Source organism: Alligator mississippiensis, chromosome 2, assembly GCF_030867095.1.
Source record: "Alligator mississippiensis isolate rAllMis1 chromosome 2, rAllMis1, whole genome shotgun sequence".
Classification (NCBI taxonomy): Eukaryota; Metazoa; Chordata; order Crocodylia; family Alligatoridae; genus Alligator; species Alligator mississippiensis.
The window spans coordinates 276,965,974-276,990,522 of record NC_081825.1 but is presented as its reverse complement, the minus strand read 5'-3'; positions in this window follow the sequence as shown (position 1 = coordinate 276,990,522).

Below are 24,549 nucleotides of genomic sequence, written 5' to 3'. Positions count from 1 at the left end.
GGAGCCAGCAGTGTGCCCTTGTTGCCAGGATGGCTAATGGTATACTGGGCTGCATTGGTAGGTGTGTTGCTGGTAAGTCAAAGGAAGAGATTATTTCCCTCTATTTCCTTGGAGTGTCAGAGACTTCCTGTGCCTGAAGAAGGGTGACTGCTCCTGAAAGCTTACTAAGAACTTTTTTCCAGCTACTCAATTGGTCTAATAAAAAATATCACATCTACTCAAAGAACCTTACCTGCCTTCCCCTCTATTCAGCACTGGTGAGGCCACATTTGGAGTACTGTGTTCAGTTTTGGGCCCCCCACTATAGAAAGGATGTGGAAAAATGGAGAGAGTCCAGTGGAGGGCAACAAAAATGGTGAAGGGGCTTGGGGACATGACTGATGAATAGAGTGAAGGAAAGGAACTGGGCTTATTTAGTCTAGAAAAGAGTAGATTGAATAGAGAAGAGGGGACTTAATAGCAGGCTTCAGCTACCTGAAGGGTTTGAAAGAGGATGAAGCGAGACTGTTCTCAGTGGTGGCGGATGACAGGTCAAGGAACAATGGTCTCAAGTTGCAGCAAGGGAAGTTTAGGTTATATATTAGGAAGAATTTTCTTACTAGGAGGGTAGTAAAGCACTGGAACAGGTTACCCAGAGAGGTGGTGGAAGCTCCATCCTTGGAGGTTTTCAAAGCCTGTCTAGACAAAGCTTTGGCTGGGATGATCTAGTTAGGGATGGTCCTGCTTTGAGCAGGTGGTTGAATTAGATATGACTCCCTGAGGTCCCTTCTAATCCTAATTTTCTATTATTTTTATGAAGGAGTGTTGTGAGCAGGGAGGAAAGGGGATCAGGATTTTTACCTGCTTCTGGGGCTTAAAGTCCCCAGCTACTCCTCCTGTGATCTGAAAGGGGAGTGCAGCCAAACCACTCGCACCCCATCCAGATCTGCCCTTTCACACTTTCCACAATAAATAGAGATTAAACTACTGTACCTTAGCTTGTGAGAGGGGTAAATGACTGCATTTTAGTTTGTACTTACCACATGGGCTGTTACCATGGAGCAGAGGATTATAGGGAAGTAGGGCTGGAAGGGACCTCATGAGGTCATCTAGCTCCTGCTCAATTCAGGAACATCCCTGACTAGAGCATCCTAGCCAAGTGTCTGTCCAACCTGTTCTTGAAAACTTCCAAGAATGCAAATTCCACAACTTCGCTAGGTTCCAACACTTGACCATGCTCATAGTCAGAATTATCTCTAACATAAATTTCCCATGCTGCAGTTTGAGGCTGTTGCTCCTAGTCCTGTCCCCTACAGCCAAATAGAAAAGCCCATCTCCATCTTTTCTGTAACCCTGTTCACTGTTATAATTTTGAACACTGGTATCAAATCCCCCATCAGTCTTCTCTTCTCCAGACCAAATAACTAGTTCTTTCAGCCGTTCCTCATAAGTCTTGTCTCCTAGGACCCTAATCATTTTTTTTGTTGCTCTGCACTGAACTCTCCAAACTGTCCACATCCTTCTTGAAGCATGGGACCCAAAACTATCTATACAATCCTGTCTTTTATGAACAATTTACCCTATGGCCATTGTTTTGTATGTCTTATCCCTATGGTAAATTGCTTGGATACCTATACACTCATATAAATAATCTCTTTAGAGATCCTGAATGAAAGTTGGTAGATAAGAGGAATATATTGTAATGAGATGACTGCTGTATATCACTGCCCCCTGCTGAATGAAATAGAAATTGCATATCATAGGGGCATGGTGGTAGCAGGGCAAAGGGGCATGGTGGCTAAAGCAGGGGAGGGCAAAATGCGGCCCACCAGGCCATTCTATCTGGCCTGCAGGGCCCCTAAAAAACTTAGAAAATTAATATTTATCTGTCCCTGGCTGCCTGTCATGTGGCCCTCGATGGCTTGCCAAACCTCAGTAAGCGGCCCTCCGCCTGAAATAATTGTCCGCCCCGAGCTAAAGCATCTTGGCGTGGCTCTCCAGTCATGAGTCAAAGCTTTGCTCTGCATTTGTGTAACCCCCAGCCAACTCAGCTGCTAGTGGGCACCTGTTCACTTGTGCTGGGGAGTCAAAGGCAGCCAGCTATGGTGCTTCATACACCACTTTATGCGGTTGGCTACTAGGATGCCTTAATCATAGTAGCACCATGGACCAGTAGGCTCTGGTGAATGCTTAATGGCAGACAGAGGTTCTCTCTTTGTTCCAGCAGGAAGGGGCTGTGTTTGGGCATAAAAAGATTTGGCTTCTAGTTCCCTTGACTCTATAAAGTCCCAAACGATCTTGATGTGCCTCACAGTGGTATCTGTAGAGTTCCAAGTAGCCATGGATGATTACATAATATTTTTCTCCCATACAACACACCCCAGAATAAGATATGCGCCTTGTTTTTGAAAGGCAGAATGCAGGGAAAAGCTCTTTCCTTGAAGTAAGTAGCTAAATAGCAGCAGTTGGGGATCTGAGCCTGCCCATTGTTCTGGTCCCTGTGGATCACGTTCAGACTTTAATTTTTCATTTGCCGCCAAAGCTTCAGCAGCAGTAACTGTTGTTACTCTATTTATTTGCATGTAAGGCGCACACTAATTTCCAGCAGCTGGTTGTTTTTTTTGTTTTTGTTTTTTAAGTGTGTGTTGTATGTGAGAAAATATGGTAACAGCAAACCTGTCCTCCCTACTGAGATTTTGCATGGGCTGTGGCCTTGGGGCCATGAGTGCTGGGTATAGTGCACATTGCTATTCCCAACACAAGGCTTTTCAGGCACCTGTCTTGGGAGGGGGAGAACCAAAGGACAACGATAAACTTTGATAACACTGGACTTCTTTGGTCAAGTCACCAGGGGTGCAAGCTGCCTAGATCCATTTGCTTTAGTTTCCATCCCAGCTGTTTAGGCACTGTCTAGTCCAGGAGCAGCAGAGTACAGCAGAAGTCCAGAAGTCCTGCCTTGCTTCTGCACTTACTGTTGCCTCCTGCCGCAGTCCAACTCTCAGGACTTACAGGCTCTCCTCCCAGGCTGCCTGTTCCCCAGCTGCTACTCCACTGCAGTTGGCTCAAGCTGCCATTTCTAACCTCCTGCTCCTCCTCACACTTAGGCCCAGCCTCAGGTTCTCTCCTGAGCCAGGTTTCTCTTCAACCTCAGGTAGGACTTCTCAGAAGGGAGTCTGGAGCCCTCTACTGACTGGATGTTGAATTGGGTTGTAGTGAGTTAGTAGTCCCATTAACAAGATACTTTCCAGAGACATTTCTAATTATGTAAATCCCTCAAGTGTTTTAGCAGCTGTAAATTATGAGCCATGTGCATAAGTACTAGCTATGTAGCTCTTAATGTTACAACTAAACCAAGAAACAGATCCCCAGATCTGGCAGATCCCAACCTCTGAGATGTGCAGAACCCAGATCCAAACTCTATGGGAAAGAGGGGATCTCAAATGCAAGGGATCTTGATCCAGCCTCATCCTGGAGTTGATGCTGTCTGTGCTTTGAAATGACAGCATCCAATTTGTTCTCTCTGTCTTCCTGTCAACTCTTTGCATTGCTTTTGTACATTACAAACACCTAACAGGAGTGCAGTGACTGGTATCATAAAGATTAGAGGAAGACAGAGATAGCAGCTCTAAATCACTCTCCAGTGTTTCTTGTTCAAAAGCTGAATGTGGAATCCAAGCTAGCAGCTACCGGCATTACAAAGGAAGCATTGCTTGGCAGAAAATCAGTATCATTGCCTACTCCTAATAAACACTGTCCTAAAAGCTTTAAATTTCACCAACTTTGTCAGCAAAAATGTTTAACCTCAAAACTTTGTCAACCTACCACAGAGCTGGATTACCACCTTACAAGAAACTGGAGAGCAGCATGCACTTTAAAATGGAGCAGATTGCAGTCACTGTGTTCATCAGCGCAGAAACTGAGACCCAACTTAGGATGCCCCAGCCTTAAGACTGCAATATTGATGCATCTGCAGTAAAGGAAGCTGCAAGTTTACTATAGAATTCAGTGGCCTGGACCTGACATTTGGGCTGAGCTCTCGCTATCCTTCTGTTAAAGCTAGGGTTATCAACCTTTTTAGATTCAGGGTGTCCCTCAATAACTTTTTAAAATTTGGCACATCCTGGCTGATAATCGCTGTTGTGCTGCCTCATCTTTTGTGCTGCCTCATCTTATGTCAGTGGTTCTCTTAAGAAATCTCATGTGGTTCAATAAAGAGAAGAGCAAGTCATAGATTCATAGATTCATAGATGTTAGGGTTGGAAGGGACCTCAATAGATCATCGAGTCCGACCCCCTACATAGGCAGGAAAGAGTGCTGGGTCTAGATGACCCCAGCTAGATGCTTATCTAACCTCCTCTTGAAGACCCCCAGGGTAGGGGAGAGCACCACCTCCCTTGGGAGCCCATTCCAGACCTTGGCCACTCGAACTGTGAAGAAGTTCTTCCTAATGTCCAATCTAAATCTGCTCTCTGCTAGCTTGTGGCCATTATTTCTTGTGACCCCCGGGGGCACCTTGGTGAATAAAACCTCACCAATTCCCTTCTGTGCCCCTGTGATGAACTTATAGGCAGCCACAAGGTTGCCTCTCAACCTTCTCTTGCGGAGGCTGAAAAGGTCCAGTTTCTCTAGTCTCTCCTCGTAGGGCTTGGTCTGCAAGCCCTTAACCATACGAGTGGCCCTTCTCTGGACCCTCTCCAGGTTATCCGCATCCCTCTTGAAGTGCGGTGCCCAGAATTGCACGCAGTACTCCAACTGCGGTCTGACCAGTGCCTGATAGAGGGGAACTATCACCTCCTTGGACCTATTTGTCATGCATCTGCTGATGCACGATAAAGTGCCATTGGCTTTTCTGATGGCTTCGTCACACTGCCGACTCATGTTCATCTTGGAGTCCACTAGGACTCCAAGATCCCTTTCCACTTCCGTGCCACCCAGCAGGTCATTCCCTAGGCTGTAGGTGTGCTGGACATTTTTCCTCCCTAGGTGCAGCACTTTGCATTTCTCCTTGTTGAACTGCATTCTGTTGTTTTCTGCCCACTTGTCCAACCTGTCCAGGTCTGCTTGCAGCTGTTCCCTGCCCTCCGGCATGTCCACTTCTCCCCATAGCTTTGTGTCATCTGCAAACTTGGACAGAGTACATTTCACTCCCACGTCCAAGTCGCTGATGAAGACATTAAAGAATATCAGTCCAAGGACCGAGCCCTGCGGGACCCCGCTGCCCACACCCTTCCAGGTCAAAGCTGACCCATCCACCACGACTGTCTGGGTGCGACCCTCTAGCCAATTCGCCACCCACCGGACTGTGTAGTCATCCAAGTCACAGCCTCTTAACTTGTTCACCAGTATGGGGTGGGATACCGTATCGAAGGCCTTCCTGAAGTCTAAGTATACGACATCCACCCCTCCTCCTGTGTCCAGGCATTTCATAACCTGGTCATAAAAAGAGACTAGATTGGTCAGGCACGATCTGCCTGCCACAAACCTGTGCTGGTTTCCCCTCAGCATAATTTGTCCTGCCGGGCTCTCGCAAATGTGAGCCTTGATAATTTTTTCAAAGACTTTGCCAAGGATGCACATAGGATGGAACAACCCCATGCACCAGTACAGGTTGGGGGCTGACTGGCTGGGCAGCAGCTCTGCAGAAAAGGACCTGGGGGTTACAGTGGGCAATAAGCTGAATATGAGCTAGCTGTGTGCCCTTGTTGTGAAGAAGGCCAGCAGCATACTGGGCTGCATTGGCAGGTGTGTTTCTAGCAGATCAAGGGAAGTGATTATTCCCCTCTATTCAGCATTGGTGAGGCCACATCTGGAGTAGCATGTCCAGTTTTGGGGCCCCCACTACAGAAATGATGGAGACAAATTAGAGAGAGTCCAGTGGAGGGCAATGAAAATGGTTAGCAAGCTGGGGGACATGACTTCTGAGGAGAGGCTGAAGGAACTACTGCAGCAGCCAGGTAGGACTTCCCTGCATGTCTTCCTTCCTGGCAGGATCGTGGCAGGTCAACCAAGAAGGGCTGTGGCAGGACTGGGTGCTGCTGCCTGTTTTTGGCTTATCTGGCTATGCCTGAGGCATGTGGACAGTTCCATGTGGCTACCACAGTGGTGGTGCCTGTGCCATGGCAGGGCTGAAAGGGTCTTGTGGCACCCAGATGCCACAGCGACCAGGTTAGACCACTGCTCTGGATTCCAAAGTGCTTTGCTCTACCCATCTCCGGAAAGCCGTCTCATCATCTGATGAAGCAAGCTGTTGCTTACAAAAGCTTATGAATCTCTGCTTTGTTTAGTCTGTAGGGGGGAAATCTACTCTGCCTTCGACTCCTTTCCCCAATCCTCCCCTGTATAATTCAGTAATAATGAACTAATGCATCACAGCATGATGCTGAAAAGATTTATCTCTATACCCTCATTGAAAACATTTTAATATCAACTGGCAGTTTCCAGCCATTGTGATAATTTATTTAAGTGATTTATGTGGAAAAATAAGGTCTTCCACAGTAACTTGAGAATGTGTCCCAGAGAGTAGCTATTGGTGAATAACATCTCCCCCCAGGAGTATGAGATCTTCTTCTACACCTTGTACTCCATATCTCCACAGGAGGGTGATTATTTCTTGATAGCAACATCCCTTGCTATGATTCTTAATCATTTCTACTCGGAAAAAATGAATTTACATGGGAGAATTTCAGTGCAAAAGTGTACATGAACTACTGGGGAAAGAATTATTTCAAGGATACTAGACAGTAGAAAGTGAAATGACAAAAAAATCCAAGAAAACAGAAACTTACATTTAGAGGCTCTCATGCATATATTTTTGGGGTCTGGCCAATAATTAGGGCCAATTAATTTACCAGGCATTAGTCCTGGTGAACCATTAAGGCTTTCTGAAACAAAGGAAACAAGCATGAACTGAGACCAATTAAAAACCTGTGATTTGTTTCATTTTTGTAACAACAATCTTGACCAGTTCAAAATGTTTTAAATTCCTATAAAAGTCTTTGGCATGTCCATTTGCAGTTAAGTATCATCAGTTAGTTTAAATAAGATTACAGTGAATCGAAGACTGGCTCAAAACCAAGTCTAGGCCCATGATGCCATTTTTTTAGATGTTAAGTGACAAATGTGACATTTTTCTCTTTTGAAATCTTCATTAGGCAGCCTGGCAAATTTACTGCAATTTTGATTTGCAATCCTTGGACACTTTCACACCTGTTTTGTTGGGGTTAGAGATGGCCCCAAAGATTCAAATGCTGAATTTAGGAGCAACTTGGATCCAGATTGAATATCTGGACTCTGGTTTAATAACTCAGACCACACAAATGTAGTGTGTTTACTTTAGCCATCTGACTACACTGTGGTCTGTTGTGAAGATTTTAACAGATTCTTTGCTTCCATTTTTCTGAGCAGGGACTGAGACATCCCCCACACTGGGATCCCGGACGGACCCAGGGGAGGTGCAGCCAGGCCCAGGGTCAGTGAGGACCTAGTCAGGGAACTTCTGGAGGGACTAGACATATTCAAATCAGCAGGTCCTGACGATCTCCACCCCAGAGTGCTGAGGGAATTGGCAGAAGTCATTGCAGGACCCCTGACACAGCTTTATGAGCACCCATGGTGCTCTGGTGAGGTTCCAGAGGACTGGAAAAGGGCCAATGTGGTCCCCATTTTCAAAAAAAGGGAGGAAAGAGGACCCAGGAAACTATAGGCCTGTTAGTCTTACCTCGGTCCTGGGAAGCTGTTTGAGAAAATTATCCAGGAGCACATCTGCAAGGGGCCAGCAGGGGAGATGATGCTTAGGGGTAATCAACATGGGTTCATTTGAGGCAGGTCCTGTCAGATTAACCTGGTTGCCTTCTACGACCAGGTCACAAAAGCCTTGGATGCAGGTGTCACGATGGACGTTGTGTTTCTGGATTTTAGAAAGGCCTTTGACACTGTCTCTCACCCCATCCTCATTAAAGAATTAGGCAACTGTGGTGTTGACACCTACACAGTCAGGTGGGTCACAAATTGGCTGAAGGGTCACACCCAGAGTGTGGTGGTGGATGGGTCATTTTCGACCTGAAGGGATGTGGGCAGTGGGGTTCCCCAGGGCTTGGTCCTCGGGCCCTTACTGTTCAATATCTTCATTGGTGATTTGGACAAGGGGCTGAAAAGCACCTTCTTCAAATTCGCAGATGACACTAAGATGTGGGGAGAAGTGAGCATGTTAAAAGAGGAGGATCAGCTGCAACTAGATCTGGACAGGTTACAGAGGTGGGCAGATGAGAATAGGATGGGTTTCAATACTGATAAGTGCAAAGTATTGCACCTCGGGAGGAAGAACCAGCAGCATACCTACAGGCTGGGGAACTCCCTTCTTGTCAGCACAGAGGCAGAAAAGGATCTTGGAGTCATTATTGATTCCAAGATGAACATGAGCTGACAGCATGGGGACACAGTCAGGAAGGCTAACCATACCTTGTCATGCATCCATAGATGCATCACAAGCAGGTCCAAGGAGGTGATCCTCCCCCTCTATGCAACATTGGTCACCGCAGTTGGAGTACTGCATCCAGTTCTGGGCGCTGCACTTCAGGAGGGATGTGGATAGCATCGAGAGGGTCCAGAGGAGGGCCACTCACATGATCGGGGGCAGCAGGGCAGGCCCTATGCGGAGAGGCTACGGGAGCTGAACCTGTTCAGTCTCTGCAAAAGAAGGCTGAGAGGGGATCTGTTGGCTGCCTATAAACTTGGCAAGGGGGACCAGCAGGCAGTGGGAGAGTCCCTGTTCCCCCGAGCACTACAAGGGGTAACAAGGAATAATGGCCATAAGTTGACTGAGAGTAGATTCAGGCTAAATATCAGGAGGCACTACTTCATAGCCAGGGCGGCTAGGAGCTGGAACCAACTTCCAAGTGAAGTGGTGCTTGCCCCTACCCTGAGGGTCTTCAAAAGGAGGCTAGACAGCCACCTAGCTGGGGTCATTTGACCCCAGCATCCTTTCCTGCCCAAGGCAGGGGGTTTGACTTGATGATCTTCTTAGGTCCCTTCCAACCCTACCAACTATGAAACTATGAAGCTTGGGTCAAAAATAAATTCCACTGATGTCAAGGCCAGCAGTCAATAATTGCCCATTTTTTAAGTACAAAATCATTGTGGATCACTCATAGTTCCACAGGAAGTCTGTAACAGAGCTAGGGATAGAAACTAGATGTCCTGGCTTTGACTTAGTACCATTGGGCATTTTTTACACGTGTAAGCACTGCAGTGCTGGGTGATTTGAAAAAGCATCCAGTGCTGTGATGCTTGCACTTGTATAAGTGGCAAAATGCATGTCAGCACAGAAAATGGCGGCAGTGCGCTTTTGAACTAAAACACATAGAAGGTGCTTTAGTTCAAAAGCTCACCACCACCATTTTCTGTATGCTGATGAGCATTTTGCCACTTATACAACTGAGTGAGACACAGCGCAGTGTGCTTCAGCTCCCGTGCAGTGCAGACTCAATTAATCGAATTTGCTCTGAAGTGGTGGATCTCCAGCACATTGCGGGACAAAAAAGTATGTGTATAAATGCCCTTCAGCACTAAACAATCCTTTCTTCTTCCAGCAGGGGTGGATTAACGCATGAGCCCACAGGGCCCAGGTCCAGGGGTACCTGCCAATCAGGGAACCCCAGGAGGTCAGGGGTCAAGGCAGGGGCCCACTGTACTCCCCAGCCTGCAGGGGAGTTAAGGACTGAAGCTCGATCACGTGTTAAATGTGTGAGAACTGATGGGAGGTGGCAGCTGGGAACTTGTATGACCGCTCTGTGGAGACAAGATGAGGGGACAGCAAGGACACCTACTGCTCATTGCCCAGCTGATCTCTCTCTCTCTCTCTCCTGTCTGTGTGCCTGGAAGGAGCCCGATCCTTTCTTCCCTCCCTCCCAAGTATCAGGTTGCGGGGCAGGTAGGTAGCTCGGACCCGGAGCAGTGGGGAAGGGTGCATGGAGTGGGACTGGATCAGAGTGGCAGTGGGGTGGGGCATGGAGCTTGACCCGGAGTGTTGTGGGAGAGGGGGAGAGTGGGGTCTGACCTGCAGCAGCAGGGGGGAGTGGGGTGGAGCGGGGCTAGACCCAGAATGGCGTGGGGAGCGGGGCTGGACCCGGAGCGGTGGGGGGAGTGGGGTTGGAGTGGGGTTGGACCTGGAGTGGCAGGAGGAGGGGGAGCGGGGCTGGACCTGAACCAGCGGGGTGGGAGGCTCAGGGCCAGATGTGCGGCTCTGTTCCCACGCCACCCCTGCTCCCTGTCATTCTTGATGGGAAACTTGCTAGTATATACATAGAAAGAGAGAGACTGTATTTCATAGATTTCGTAGAGCTTAGGGCTGGAAGGGACCTCAGAAGATCATTGAGTCCAACTCCCTGCCCCAGGGGCATGAAGTCAGCTGGGGTCATAAGATTCCAGCAAGATAAACATCCAAATTTATCTTGAAGGCATTCAAAATAGGTGCTTGAACCACCCCCGGCAGCAGTCTATTCCAGACTTTGGGACCTTGGACAGTAAAGAAGTTCTTCCATATGTCCAGCCTGAAACAGTCTTGGAAGAGTTTATGACCATTTGACCTTGTCATCCCTTGGGGTGCTCTGGTAAACAAACGTTCCCCCAGATCCTGGTGAGCACCCCTTATAAACTTATAGGCAGCCATCAGATCACCTGTGAGCCTACGCTTTTCCAGGCTGAAGAGTCCCATATGTGTGTGTATGCATGTTTATATCAATATATTTGTACTTTTGGTTTACATAATTATGTGATGGTAGCATTAAAACACAAATGTATTTTCCTAAGGCAGTTGTTTTATTCAGCTTTGTGTGTGGCAAAATTGAATAGTTAATTTTGACATCACGTGTTGTGCTTTATTTATTAATGCTTTTTAATACATTCATGTTTGAATGGGGTTGTGGGGGTCTCCAATTTTCTGGTTGCCCAGGCCCCAATAAATCTTAATCTGCCACTGCTTCCCAGTCATATGTATGTATGTGCTTCATTGCAGTTTACTGGGCCTGCTGGAAACACACACATACATACATCAATACTTATACAGGTGTGCCTGTTTCTTTGTTAACCCTTGTTTTTAAAATAATTGTGGGCCAAATCAAGCTCTAATGTAGTGGGGTACAACTTTACAGTGGCCTTAATTTTGTGCCCTTTTGATGATGGTGAGACCATGAATGCACTTTGCCCTGTTCTGTTTGGGATAGCTTATTTGTATTGTGATGCCTCCTACTCTTGGCATTGATTGACCTACTGCCAATGGATCTGATCTATAGAAAATATAGGAAGGGCAGGATGCAATGTCATTCTGCAGTTGCTAGCAGAAGGAAATGGCCAAGGCAGCAAGTATATTAGAAGATTTTCTGAGAATAGTATGATTTAATAAAAGATCACTTTCCCCAGAGACTGTGAACCCCTCAGGGTATAGACATATGAACAAGGTAAAAGGAGGCAGGGTTTTATTATTTGTTAACTGTCCCTTTGCAGCTACTTTTATGTATGCTGTTATCCCAGATGCAGCGGAAACCATGGTAGCTTAGTCCACCACGAATGAAATTATTGTGGACTAGCTTCTACCTACCACCACTCTGTGGTGACAAAGGAGGCAAAGTTGTTTACCATGGAAATTGTTCCACAATAACTGGCCATTTTCAGTTGTTTGTGTGTCCCCATCTTCAGTGATCTAAAAACTGGCCTACTTTCTCTGTTCCATACTGTAGGGAACATGAACACGTTTCCTAGACCTTCAGACTGGTTTCTTTCAGGTCACGATTGTGCGCACTATGAAAGCAATGTGTTTCTACTTCCCCCTTCTCCACTGACTATATGAAGGGGATTGCCAAAAATTTATCTCCAAAATGTGGAGGTAAGTTAATCTCTAAATGTGACCTATTAAATTCTTGTTCTTGTATTTCATGGGGATTGTGCTTTATATTTTAACAGGAAATGGCTTTGCGCCCATCTGGCCTCGTAGAGGCACTCTTTTACCACTCTGTAGCGTGCACCCAGTGCTGGCTGCAGGGTGTGTTCCGGTGGCCTTGGCACTGGGTCCCATACGCCCCAAAAGAAGCCCTGGTACTCGCCTGCCACAACGTGATCTTTTCCTCCAGTTTTGGGGTTCCTTCTCGTTGCTCCTCATAGGTCAGGTGCTGCCCTTAATGGGCATTCTTGGGGCTTCACCTCCCCTATACCCCGGCCATGTGCCAACCCTCAGGATGACCTGATGTTGGATTATCAGCTCACTCTTCAGCTGTCGCCATCTGCCTCTTCTCCTTGCTCATCACCCAACCTCTTCCCATGCAAGATGCCCCCCGGGACATCGGACCAACCCTGGTCAAAGCACCAGGTGTTCCTTCTCTAAATTGCTGCCTGTTGTGCTGCTCAGGCTCCTCCTGGCCTGAGGAAGCTTCCCTTGACCCCTTTTCCTGCTCTGGAGCTCTGCAAACTTAAAACAATTTGAGAGAAAAAAAAAGGAACAGTTGGGGTGTGGAGTCTCAGCCCACCCCACTCACAGGCTCAGCATCTGTAGCTCCCAAAGTCCCTCAATGCCATCCTCCTTGCCCAGCTGCCCTGCCGGGCCAGAATGCTTCCTCCTTCAGTGGATCTGGGACTCCTCCTTGTCCCCTTCCCAGGCTACCGACATGGCCTGTGTGCAGCCTGGGGAGCAGCCTCTGCTCTCAGTCCCAGTGGTGCTGCTCATTTCATTTCACCGCCACCAGCTTTTAAATCAGCCGGGAGGTGATTTTTTTCTGATGTCATCAGCCGGCACCATTCCCAGCCAGCAATAAAAACGGCTGATGAACTGCATGGGCAGTTCATCTCGGTGTGGCTCGTCCAGCACCGTTTTTCCTAAAAAAAAGGTACATATGCCTTGCCTTCAGGACTTTTTTCTCTTTCCTTTCTGGGTGGGTCGGCCCTGCCTCAGGTCCTGCCGTGGGAAGGTGCTCCAGGGCCTCCACTCGTCTTTCCTTGGGACAGGCCTTTATGTCTTCAAATCCATTTTTCAATCACTGAGAAATTTCAGCACAAAAAAGCTCCAGCCACTACAGACACTTTCAGACGCCAGTTCCAGAAACTGTCACTAGCCAACAGAAGGCATCTAAATTACATAACCTCCTTTAATATCAGTGGAGCCTTGCCCCTGGACTTTGTTCCCTTCAGAAAGATATTAAAATCTAAGCTTGGTTACCTCTGAGGTGTTTGGCTGGCTTAAGGCTCTGAAGCCTAATTTCTGTTAGTCTCTATCTGAATTTGTTTTCTGTGCTTTGGAACTGCAACGATTCTTAATCTAACTTAAATTAAGTATTTAAGATGCTATAGTGTTGGGTATTTAACAAAAGCTATTGCTGATAATAGTGCTTAGTTATTTTTGGACTGGGTTACACTAAGGGCAAGAATGTCCAGTCAATTAGGAGATATGCTTATCAAGGCTAAAGTGCTTGTATACACTAGTGGTTATGATGTAAACAGTTAGTACGCAGATACTGGCATGTGCTCTTGAAACAAAAGGGACAGAAAGAGATGAGGAGGATTTTTTTATTTTTTTTTTACTATAGCACTAAGCATGGGTGCACACATTGCTTTATTGGCAAACTGGCAAGTAAGGGCATATTGTCCATTTGCCCTAAGAGTAATGTACACATCAGCTCTGGGGAGAGAATCTCAACTGAAACGTTCTTTTCCTTTCTAGTTTTAAGTGCGTATTACAACAGAGAGTACATGGAGAAAAAATAAGAGTGATAAAAGTTCTTCCTTGTAGCCACTTACAAAGACCTCAGATGCTATTAAACTCCCCATTGTGTATATTAAACTATGAAATATTAGATCACTTCTGTTCACTTTTTATTCCGTTCCTCTTAAAATTCAGCTCTTGCTAGCCAGCGCTGCATGCAGTCATGAACTACTTATCATTCAAAACCTAGGAACAGGCTGTCTGCTGCTGTTTGCTGGCATAATTCATTGGCTTATACTCAGCAGAATTTACTCCAGTGGAGTATCTGACCCAGTTTTTCACACCGTTAGAATGAAACAGGGTAAATTTCATGCTGATGTGTACTAAGTGATCATCACAGAACATATGTCAGTTCTAGTGGCCTTCCACTGACCCAGTTCATTCTGCCCAAGCCACAAGCATCATATACTTCTTTTTCTGTATGTCTTCCCCCTGCAGTTCCTAATGCCTAGCTCTGCACCCCTGACTCAGTTTAGCTACCAACCCTGCACAATCTCCTTCAAGCCTCTCCTTAAAACAATTCTATCTCCCTGTGGTCATCTAAGTAGCAGATTTTTAGTCCTCTAAATGACATGTTGGCTCTGACATACAGGTAGGAATTCTGCTTCCCATTTATGTAATCTTGCCCATGTAGGCAATTATGTGTATGCATTTCTAAGTGCAAGTCCCAGAAATGTCATGATGGTGGTAGAAAGAGTGAAGACATGATGGTGGTGGAGAGAGTGAGTTCAAATCCCTACAGTGCTTCAGTCAAAGCAGGGATATGAAACTGAGCCTCCTATGCTCCAGGAGAACAGTCTAATGACCAGGCTATCAGCTTCTAGAACAGAGCTGAGCTAAATCACCCTCACCTTGACCCTGGATGAAGCAAGTTTAAATCTGGGATGTTTTTTTTAAACTTGTACCATTGTAGGGGTTTACTGTAGACTGCCTCTTCATGGTGTAGCCTGGATAATACTAAATAGTCAATGATACCAAACAGTCCTTTGGACCTCGTGGCCAATGATCATGAAAACAAATTAACATCAATAGATTTTGGTAGAGCTTTCAGACCTGTAACATCAGGACATCACTGTGCATCAACCAACTCAATATAGAGAGGATAAGCAGACCCAAAAATGTATATTTGTCCAAAATTTTGGCAAAAAATTCAATTGATGTCTTCGTCCTTCAAGAACCTCATACTGACAAAATAGCATACAGCTACAAAATAGGAGAGAATCTCTGGATTCAGGCTGGCTTCATCTATTAATCATTCCACCTATGATGTGGTAATTGACATTAAAAAATAACATTGACCACTATAAAGTTATATCAACAAGCTGAACTAAAGACATCTACATAGTTTCAGTCCACATTTGTGACAATAATTAATGTACACAAACCACCTGCTTGTATGGCCAACCCCTGCCTAACCTCCTTTACATCACCCAAACACAGATTCATAGATTCATAGATGTTAGGGTCGGAAGGGACCTCAATAGATCATCGAGTCTGACCCCCTGCATAGGCAGGAAAGAGTGCTGGGTCTAGATGACCCCAGCTAGATGCTTATCTAACCTCCTCTTGAAGACCCCCAGGGTAGGGGAGAGCACCACCTCCCTTGGGAGCCCGTTCCAGACCTTGGCCACTCGAACTGTGAAGAAGTTCCTCTGAATGTCCAATCTAAATCTGCTCTCTGCTAGCTTGTGGCCATTATTTCTTGTAACCCCCGGGGGCGCCTTGGTGAATAAATACTCACCAATTCCCTTCTGTGCCCCCGTGATGAACTTAAAGGCAGCCACAAGGTCGCCTCTCAACCTTCTCTTGCGGAGGCTGAAAAGGTCCAGTTTCTCTAGTCTCTCCTCGTAGGGCTTGGTCTGCAGGCCCTTAACCATACTTAACCATAAGGGGAGTGACCCTTCTCTGGACCCTCTCCAGGTTATCCGCATCCTTCTTGAAGTGTGGCGCCCAGAATTGCACGCAGTACTCCAACTGCGGTCTGACCAGCGCCCGATAGAGGGGAAGTATCACCTCCTTGGACCTATTCATCATGCATCTGCTGATGCACGATAAAGTGCCATTGGCTTTTCTGATGGCTTCATCACACTGCCAACTCATGTTCATCTTGGAGTCCACTAGGACTCCAAGATCCCTTTCCACTTCCGTGCCACCCAGCAGGTCATTCCCTAGGCTATAGGTGTGCTGGACATTTTTCCTCCCTAGGTGCAGCACTTTGCATTTCTCCTTGTTGAACTGCATCCTGTTGTTTTCTGCCCACTTGTCTAACTTGTCCAGGTCTGCTTGCAGCTGTTCCCTGCCCTCCGGCGTGTCCGCTTCTCCCCATAGCTTTGTGTCATCTGCAAACTTGGACAGAGTACATTTCACTCCCTCATCCAAGTCGCTGATGAAGACATTAAAGAGTATCGGTCCAAGGACTGAGCCCTGCGGGACCCCACTGCCCACACCCTTCCAGGTCAAAGCTGACCCATCCACCACTACTCTCTGGGTGCAACCCTCCAGCCAATTCGCCACCCACCGGACTGTGTAGTCATCCAAGTCACAGCCTCTTAACTTGTTCACCAGTATGGGGTGGGATACCGTATTGAAGGCCTTCCTGAAGTCTAAGTATACGACATCCACCCCTCCTCGTGTGTCCAGGCGTCTCGTAACCTGGTCATAAAAAGAGACTAGATTGGACAGGCACGATCTGCCTGCCACAAACTCATGCTGGTTTCCCCTCAGCATAATTTGTCCTGCCGGGCTCTCGCATATGTGAGCCTTGATAATTTTTTCAAAGACTTTGCCAAGGATGGAGGTGAGACTGACTGGCCTATAGTTGCCCGGGTCCTCCTTCCTCCCCTTCTTGAAAATGGGGACCACATTGGCCCTTTTCCAGTCCTCTGGGACTTGGCCCGTGTGCCACGAGCGTTCAAATATTCCCGCCAGTGGCTCTGCAATGATGTCGGCCAGTGCCTTCAGCACCCTTGGATGGAGCTCATCCGGGCCTGCCGACTTAAAGGCATCCAGTTCTTCCAAGTGACTCTGCACCATCTCAGGGTCTACGCATGGAAGTCTGGCGCCTTGCTGCTGCCTCTCTACAATCCCAGTGAGAGACTTGTCCTGCCCCTCACTTAGGAACACTGAGGCAAAGAACTCATTGAGGAGTTCAGCCTTGTCCCCCCTGTCTGTCACCAATTGTTTCTGCCCATTTAGCAGGGGTCCTATTCCTTCCTGGGCCTTCCTTTTACTCCCTATATATCTAAAAAACAATTTCTTGTTGTCCTTTACTTGGGATGCCATCCTCAGCTCCATGGTAGCTTTGGCCCGTCTAACTGCCTCCCTACAAGCACGAGCAGAGGAGGTATATTTGTCTTTGCTGATCTCTCCTTGTTTCCACTTTTTGTGTGCTCCCCTTTTGGCCCTAAGGCTGCCCTGGATTTCTGCAGTCAGCCAGGGAAGCCTCCTGGCCCCTTTCCCTCTTTTACCCCGCACGGGGATTGTCTCACTTTGTGCCCGAAGGATCGTTTCCTTAAGGCACAGCCACCCTTCTTGGGCTCCCATCATTTCAAAACTCCTACTCTGCAGTGCGTCCTTGACTAATCGCCTGAGTTCATTTAAATCAGCTTTCCTAAAGTCTAGTATTTTCACCCTATTAGTTACCTTACTAGTAAGGCATCATCCTAGGTGGCTTTAATAGTCAACACAGTCTATGGGGATATCACAACAATGACTGAAAAGGGTTTAAACTTCTAGATTGGATAGAGGGAGAAGACCTTGTATTAGTCTATGATGCAAAAGATAGCTACATTCCATTCATCCTGCTGGCAACAATACTATATACTAATCTGTATTTCACAACTGTCATGGAACCCAAGCCAAAAGGCCGCACCAGGGTGAGGCCTGGGTGCTACACTCTTAACAGGTGTCACCCCATTTTCTCTATGTCCCATCTGCCATGATTTGATGTTAATAAAAAGGATATCAGAAGGTGGTCACTGACTCTATGGGGTATGTTGAGGTGGATGCAGGTCTCAGTAACTGGATGTCTTCTCAGCATCTGGATGTAGGGGGCTCCACCTCCCCTACACCCCACCCCTTTCCACTTGGCTGTTCCAGTGATGATCAAGATAGGCACCTGGCATTCCCAGGTGCCTGTATTCATGTGACCAGAGAAAAGATCCAACATGACAAGAAAAACAAAACAGTCTGCACTGTCTACTGCAAGGTGGACAAATCAACCAACGGAATTGAAGTCCTGCATTTCAAAAATGCTCACTTCGAGAGGCTCAGAGCATTAATAGGGGAAGTAATGTGGGACCAGGAAGGGAAGGTGAATGGGATGCATGAAGAGTGGTCATTGTTCAAGGATACGATCCTCAATGCACAAAAGAAAACCGTTCCTGCAAAGAAGAAAGGCAGCAGAAGGGCTGGCACGCCCTCCTGGCTTAATTGGGACTATTTCTTTCTTAAAAAAGAAAAAAGAGGTTTACACACAGTGGAAGCTAAGGATGGTCCTCAAGAAGGACTATACAACAGTGGCCAGTACTTGCAGGGAAATGATCAGGAAAGCCAAGGCGGCGATGGAGTTTAGGTTAGCTACGGGAGTCAAGGATAATAAGAAGTCCTTCTTTAGGTACGTAAGTAGTAGAAGGAAAACAACTGGAAGTGTGGGACCCCTGTTTAACACCTCAGGACAGCTGGTAACTGACATTCAGGTAAAAACTGAACTCCTGAATACCCACTTTCCTTCAGTATTTCACCTAACCATGGGGAATGTCAAGTGAGACAAGGCTCATAGGGGACATGCCAGGACTGACAGCCTCCCCACTGTGGATGCTGAGTGGGTGCAATACCAATTAGAAAAGCTAGACATTTATAAGTCAGCAGGATCATATGGACTTCATCCGAGAGCGCTGAAGGAGATGGCTGAGGTCATCGTGGAACACCTGGCAAAGCTCTTTCAGAATTCATGGTGCACTGGGGAAATCCCTGATGACTGGAAGAGGGCCAACATTGTGCCCATCTTCAAGAAGGGGAAGAGGGAGGACCCGGGCAACTGTAGCCCAATCGGTCTCACTTCCATCCCAAGGAAAATCCTGGAAAAGCTCATTAAAGAATCTATGTGCAATACACTCACAGAAGGTAAGATTCTGAATGACAGCCAGCATGGCTTCATCGTGGGTAGGTCTTGTATTACCAGTCTCATCTCCTATGATTAGGTCTCTTGCCACCTAGACACAGGAGACATAGTAGATGTTATATACCTAGACTTCCAAAAGGCTTTTGATCTGGTATCCCATGATATCCTTGTGGGAAAACTAAAGGATTGCAGGCTCAACTGTTCAACGGTTCAGTGGGTGGGAAACTGGCTACAGGGTAGGACCCAGAGAGTTCTCATGAATGGATCTGTGTCATTCTTGGGCAAAGTGGCCAGTGGTGTCCCTCAGGAATCTACATAGACCTGTGCTTTTCAACATCTTTTTCAATGATTTGGATGGGGGAGTGAAAAGCTCGCTGCCCAAGTTTGCAGACGACGCTAAGTTATGGGACCAGGACAGGCTCAAGAGTTGGGCAGACTGGAACCAGATAAAGTTTAACATTTACAAGTGTAAGGTGCTCCATCGGGAGGCAAACAACCCTCAGCATACATATAGGCTTGGTGGTGACAGCTTGCACCATGGCCGAAAGGAACCTAAGGGTAATGATCAACCATCATATGAATATGAGCTGTCACTGTGAGGCGGTGGTTGTTGGCTTAGAAATTATATTTAAAGGCTTTTTTGCAAGGGAATTGGCTTATAGGTATAGATATATGTATTATAAGGGGTCAAGATAGGCAGCAGGGGTTAACTGAATTTCTAAAGAGCTTGGGAAATACACACACAGCTTCTCATGGCCCTGGAAGTAGACGGGCTATCTAGCACAACAAGACCAATGGATGCACACAGCCTGAGAATGAAGGGGAGCATGCCATAACACAATAGCCTTCAAGGCAGATGCGTTGTCTAACACAACAAGGACACACAGCCTGGGAAGCAAAGAAAGTATGTACCATACTATCCCATAACACAAGATAAGTAACACCAGCAACAAGGCCTCAGAGAAAAGGGTGGCCTGAGTCCCAGTTTTGGGGAACAGACCAAATTAGGACAAGGCCCAGAAGGCTATGTGGTTGTGTGACCACAAAGAAACAGCCAGAAACAACCAGAGATAGCCACGGATGAAGAGTCATCAGAAGTCATCAAGGGATGGAGAATACAAAACCAGAGACTTGAGAGTAACAGAGGGTCCCTCCCTTTGCCTTGTCCATCCCTCCCTTTGTCCTGTCCCTCCCTATCCCTCTCTGTTTTGCTCCCTGAGATGGGTCCCCATCCCCATCCCTGTCCCCTGGGAAGGGACCCCAAGGCCACTATGGACCGAGGGCATACCAGCAGCCCATCTCACACACCCCACTGAAGGGGGCCTGTGGGCCTCAGCATCCCACCTCCAGACTGCTGACACCTAGGAGAAAGAGCCTCAGAGTGCATCCTAACCAGATGTACTTTAACTCTAGGATTGGTAGACATAGAATGACAGCCCTGGGATTGGTAGATATAGAATTGTTTGTATTGTTGCTTTTTTTGTTCTTACTCTGTATCAATAAATTCGCCTATTATCAACTGGCAGGTGTTGTGGTCAGTCTGAGCATTGTGCCCACCCGGAACAAAGGTATCGGTGCTGGGCCCAAATCTAGTGTCAACAGTGGTCAGCGGGGCAAACAACACACTGGCATGCATCAACTGATGCATCTCGTGTAAAACTAAGGAAGTAATACTCCCACTGTACTCAGCACTGCACTTCAATAAGGACGTGGAAAAACTTGAGAGGGTCCAGAAAAGAGCCACCCATATGATCAGGGACTTGCAAGGCAAGCCATATGAGGAAAGCCAGAGGGACCTGGGCGTTTTTAGTCTAAAGAAGAGAGGGGACATGATAGTGGCTTGCCACTATATTCAAGGAGTGCATCAGGAGCTTGGTGAACAGCTGTTCACTAGGGCACCCCCAGGGAAGACCAGGACCAATGGATATAAACTCCTGGAAGGCCACTTAAGGCTTAATACCAGGAAAAACTGCTTCACAGTCACGGTGTCCAGAATGGAATAGACTTCCTCCAGAGGTGGTGCAGTCACCTAACCTGGAGGTTTTCAAGAGAAGACTAGACAGTCACCTTGCTCGGGTCACTCAACCCCAGTTGTCTTCCTGCCTAGAGCCGGGGGTTGGACCCGATGATCTGCAAGGTTCCTTCCAGCCCCTAACAATCTATGATATGAGCTGGCTGAGCCCTGTGACTCCAATAAGAGTCTGTCAACAACGCCATCCATCTCGCATAGAAATTAATGAAGAAATATAACATAAATAATTGTCTCTGTTGTCTACTTATGGACCTAACTTTGGTATTGTAGTGTGCACCTGCCTTCTCCTCCAGTGACTGAGGCTCTTTGGGGTTCACCCGCAGTCATGAACCTAATTCATAGAGTGGGCCTGTAGCAGGCTGACCCCTGTGGGTTGTTTGGGGCCGCATGTACTGTGAACCCCCATGAGGCCCTTGCAGGTACCTGGCATCCAGCATCCACAGAGTGGTCAGGTTCTTGCCATGGGAGCTGGGGTCAGGCTGGTCTCCAATGAGATGTTCTTGGCTCTGGTGGAGAAAAGCAATGTGGTCCAATGCCTACACTATGCTGGTGCCTCCCCCTCTCTGGGGTTGGCCCTGCCCTATAAGGAAAGTTCCAGGTTGGCCTGAACCAACCTGGACCTCCGCATGCCCCCATGTGCCCTCTGGTTGCTGCCAGGTGCTGAGAGCCCCTGTGGAGTTTATTATGGACTGCAGCTGTGGCCTCCCAGCTTTAGGTAGCACTGGGTATGCCGGCTGCTTACTCTTGTTCCCATCCAGGCTCTGGGTCTAGGTGAAGACCAGCCTTTTACTTTCAGCCCTGTCTGGAGGACAGGTGCATGGGGAGTGCGTCTCCTGCCACTTCTCTGCCCTGCCCAGGGGGCGGGCATGCAGTGGGGTGTATAGTCTGTCCATGGGCTCATTGCCTGCTGCAGGATCAGCAGGGCAGCCCAGGATCTTGCAGACCATAGAGTACCCCAATGATCATTGCCCCAGTGAGTGCAGGACTGGACCAGGTCCCTGCTACGACAATGCAGAGCTCCCAACAACACAGCCCTCCTATACACCGCAAGGTTCTTGACAACTTTCCACACAGTCAGGATAAACTAATTTTATATACAGTTGGAATGCAAGTTCCCATCATCGAATCAATATCAAAGCCCAGATGGAACTTTAATAAAGCTGACTGGATCTCCTTTGCTAAACAAACTGACTTTAATATAAGATGGATAAAACCCACAAGTGAAAATTATGAGAGGTTCATGAGTGTAATAAAAGGAGCAGCTAAGGGATGTATCCTAAGAGGATTTAGAAAAGAATACATAACAGGGTGGAATGAAAACTGTGATTTTCTTTATGAGGAATTAAAAGAAAATGGTGATTCTGTAACTGCCACCAAGCTCTTACAATCTCTGGACAAGGCTAGAAGAGAAAAATGGATACATACAATGGAAAAGCTTAATTTCACCCGTTCAGGTAGAAAGGTCTGGGCTGTATTATGCCAAGTGGGCTCACACGCTGAAGCTTCAAGACTCAAAATCCGCATTAGATTGGAAGCAACAGCCAACTGTGCCCTGTCTAAGGCTCTGATTGACAAGCTTTTTACAAAACAAATGAAATAGCATTTAAAGGCAAAGAAACACTCCATTGCATCATCCTCTTCCTTCTCCCAGCCTTTTACTGTATGTGAGATGCAAAAGGCCTTTAGAGCCATAAAGGAAGGTAAAGCCACAGGCATGGAAGAGTTATTTCCAGAACTCTTAAAATTTTGTGGCCCCAAAACTATATATGGCCCCAAAACTATTCAATGGCTAGTAAAGTTTTTTACCATTATTTTCAAAACTGGAAAATTACCAGCTTTGTTTAAGAAAACAAAAATAATAGCAATAGTGAAACCTGGTAAGGATCCCAGAAAAGCTGAGCACTATCACCCAATAGCTTTATTAAGTGTAAATTACAAATTATTAGAAAGACTTAGATATAATAGAATTTTTCAGACCATAAATGAACATATTCCCATGGTGCAAGCAGGGTTTAAACCAACCAGAAGATCTTGTGATCAAACCATGGCTCTGACTACCAATACAGAAAATTACTTTGAAAAGTCTGTAGCTGTTTTCTTTGATGTCTCAGATGCATATAATACAGCCTGCAGACAGGGACTCATCTTAAAGTTTTTGGACATCATGCCTCATCTTAAAATTGCTAATTTATAAGACAACATGCTTAGCAATAGAGAGATTTCTCTAGATTTTCTCTATAGATTAGCAATAGAATAGATTTTTTTCTGATAACATTAAAAGCAGGCCGCATCAGCTGAACAGTGGACTCCCATAGGGATCAGTCCTTGCACCTCTGTTATTTAATCTTTACATTCATGACCTCTCAGGCACCTCCTCAAAAATATTCATATACACTGATGACATAGTCCTCATTACACAACAGTCTTGTTTCTCCAGATCAGAAATAATACTCGCATCTGATCTGAATACTTTAGATACCTACTTTAAACAATATTGGCACTTGCACCGAAACCCTGGGAAACCAGAAGTGTCAACATTTCATTTGAACAATAAACAAGCTAATTATCAACCCATTATTGTTTTCAGAAACCAGTTCCTACATTATAATGGTACACCTAAATATTAGGGCTGTGTGAAGCTTTGGTCGCTGATTCAATTCGGTGGAGATTCAGCCCAATTCGATGGCTGAACCTCCGAATCTGAATTGAATCAGGATATCCTTTAATCTCTTCAAATTCAATCAGAACCCTCCAAATCAATTTGGAAAGATTTGGCAATTCGGGCATAGACACAGCTTTTAAATGTTTTTTCTCCATACCTCAAGGTAGCAGGTGGCTTGTTAATGCTGAGATGGTGGGGTGGATGGAGTGTCCCACACGAGCATGGAGGGGTCCCCAGTGAGCTCGGCAGCAGACCGTGAAGTGGACCAGAAGCACTTCCAGTCCACTTCTGGGTCTGCTGGGGAGCATGTGGAGGACCCCCTCCTGAGTTCCCCCAGCTTGGTGACTGGTGCCTCCTGGGTCTGGGGGGTCACCCGGGGTCCCCTCGCAGCTGTTCTGGGTTCACCACTGAGCACACGGGGGAACTTCCTGTGCTCCTGTGGGACCCTCTATCCACCCCAGCATCGCAGCGTTCATGAGCCATGCCTGGTACCTCGAGGTATGTAGAAAAAACATTTAAAGTTGTGTCTATGGCCGAATCGCTGATTCTCTGAATCAGCATCAATCTTCAGATTCAGATTCAGCTGAACTGAAATGGGACAGTGATCTGAATCAACTAATCAAATCACTGTCCCAGATTCGGGCTAAATCCAAATCTAAATCGAATAGGGCCCATCATGCACACTGCTACTAAATATCTAGGAATCATCCTTGATAGAACACTATCCTATAAAAATCACTTAACTATGACAGCAGCTAAGTTAAAATGCCATAATAATTTGCTCCAGAAACTCACTGGGACTTTTTGGGGAGCTGATGTTGATGCACCAGAGCTTTAGCACCGGTCTACTCTTCAGTGAAATATAGTGCCTCAGTCTGGCTAAATAGTGCTAATACTGATAAGGGTGACATACAGCTCAACCAAGCAATGAGAATCATTACAGGAACAGTCCAATCCATCCCTCTTCAATGGCTTCCTATTCTTAGTAACATACATCCTCCCTCATGGAG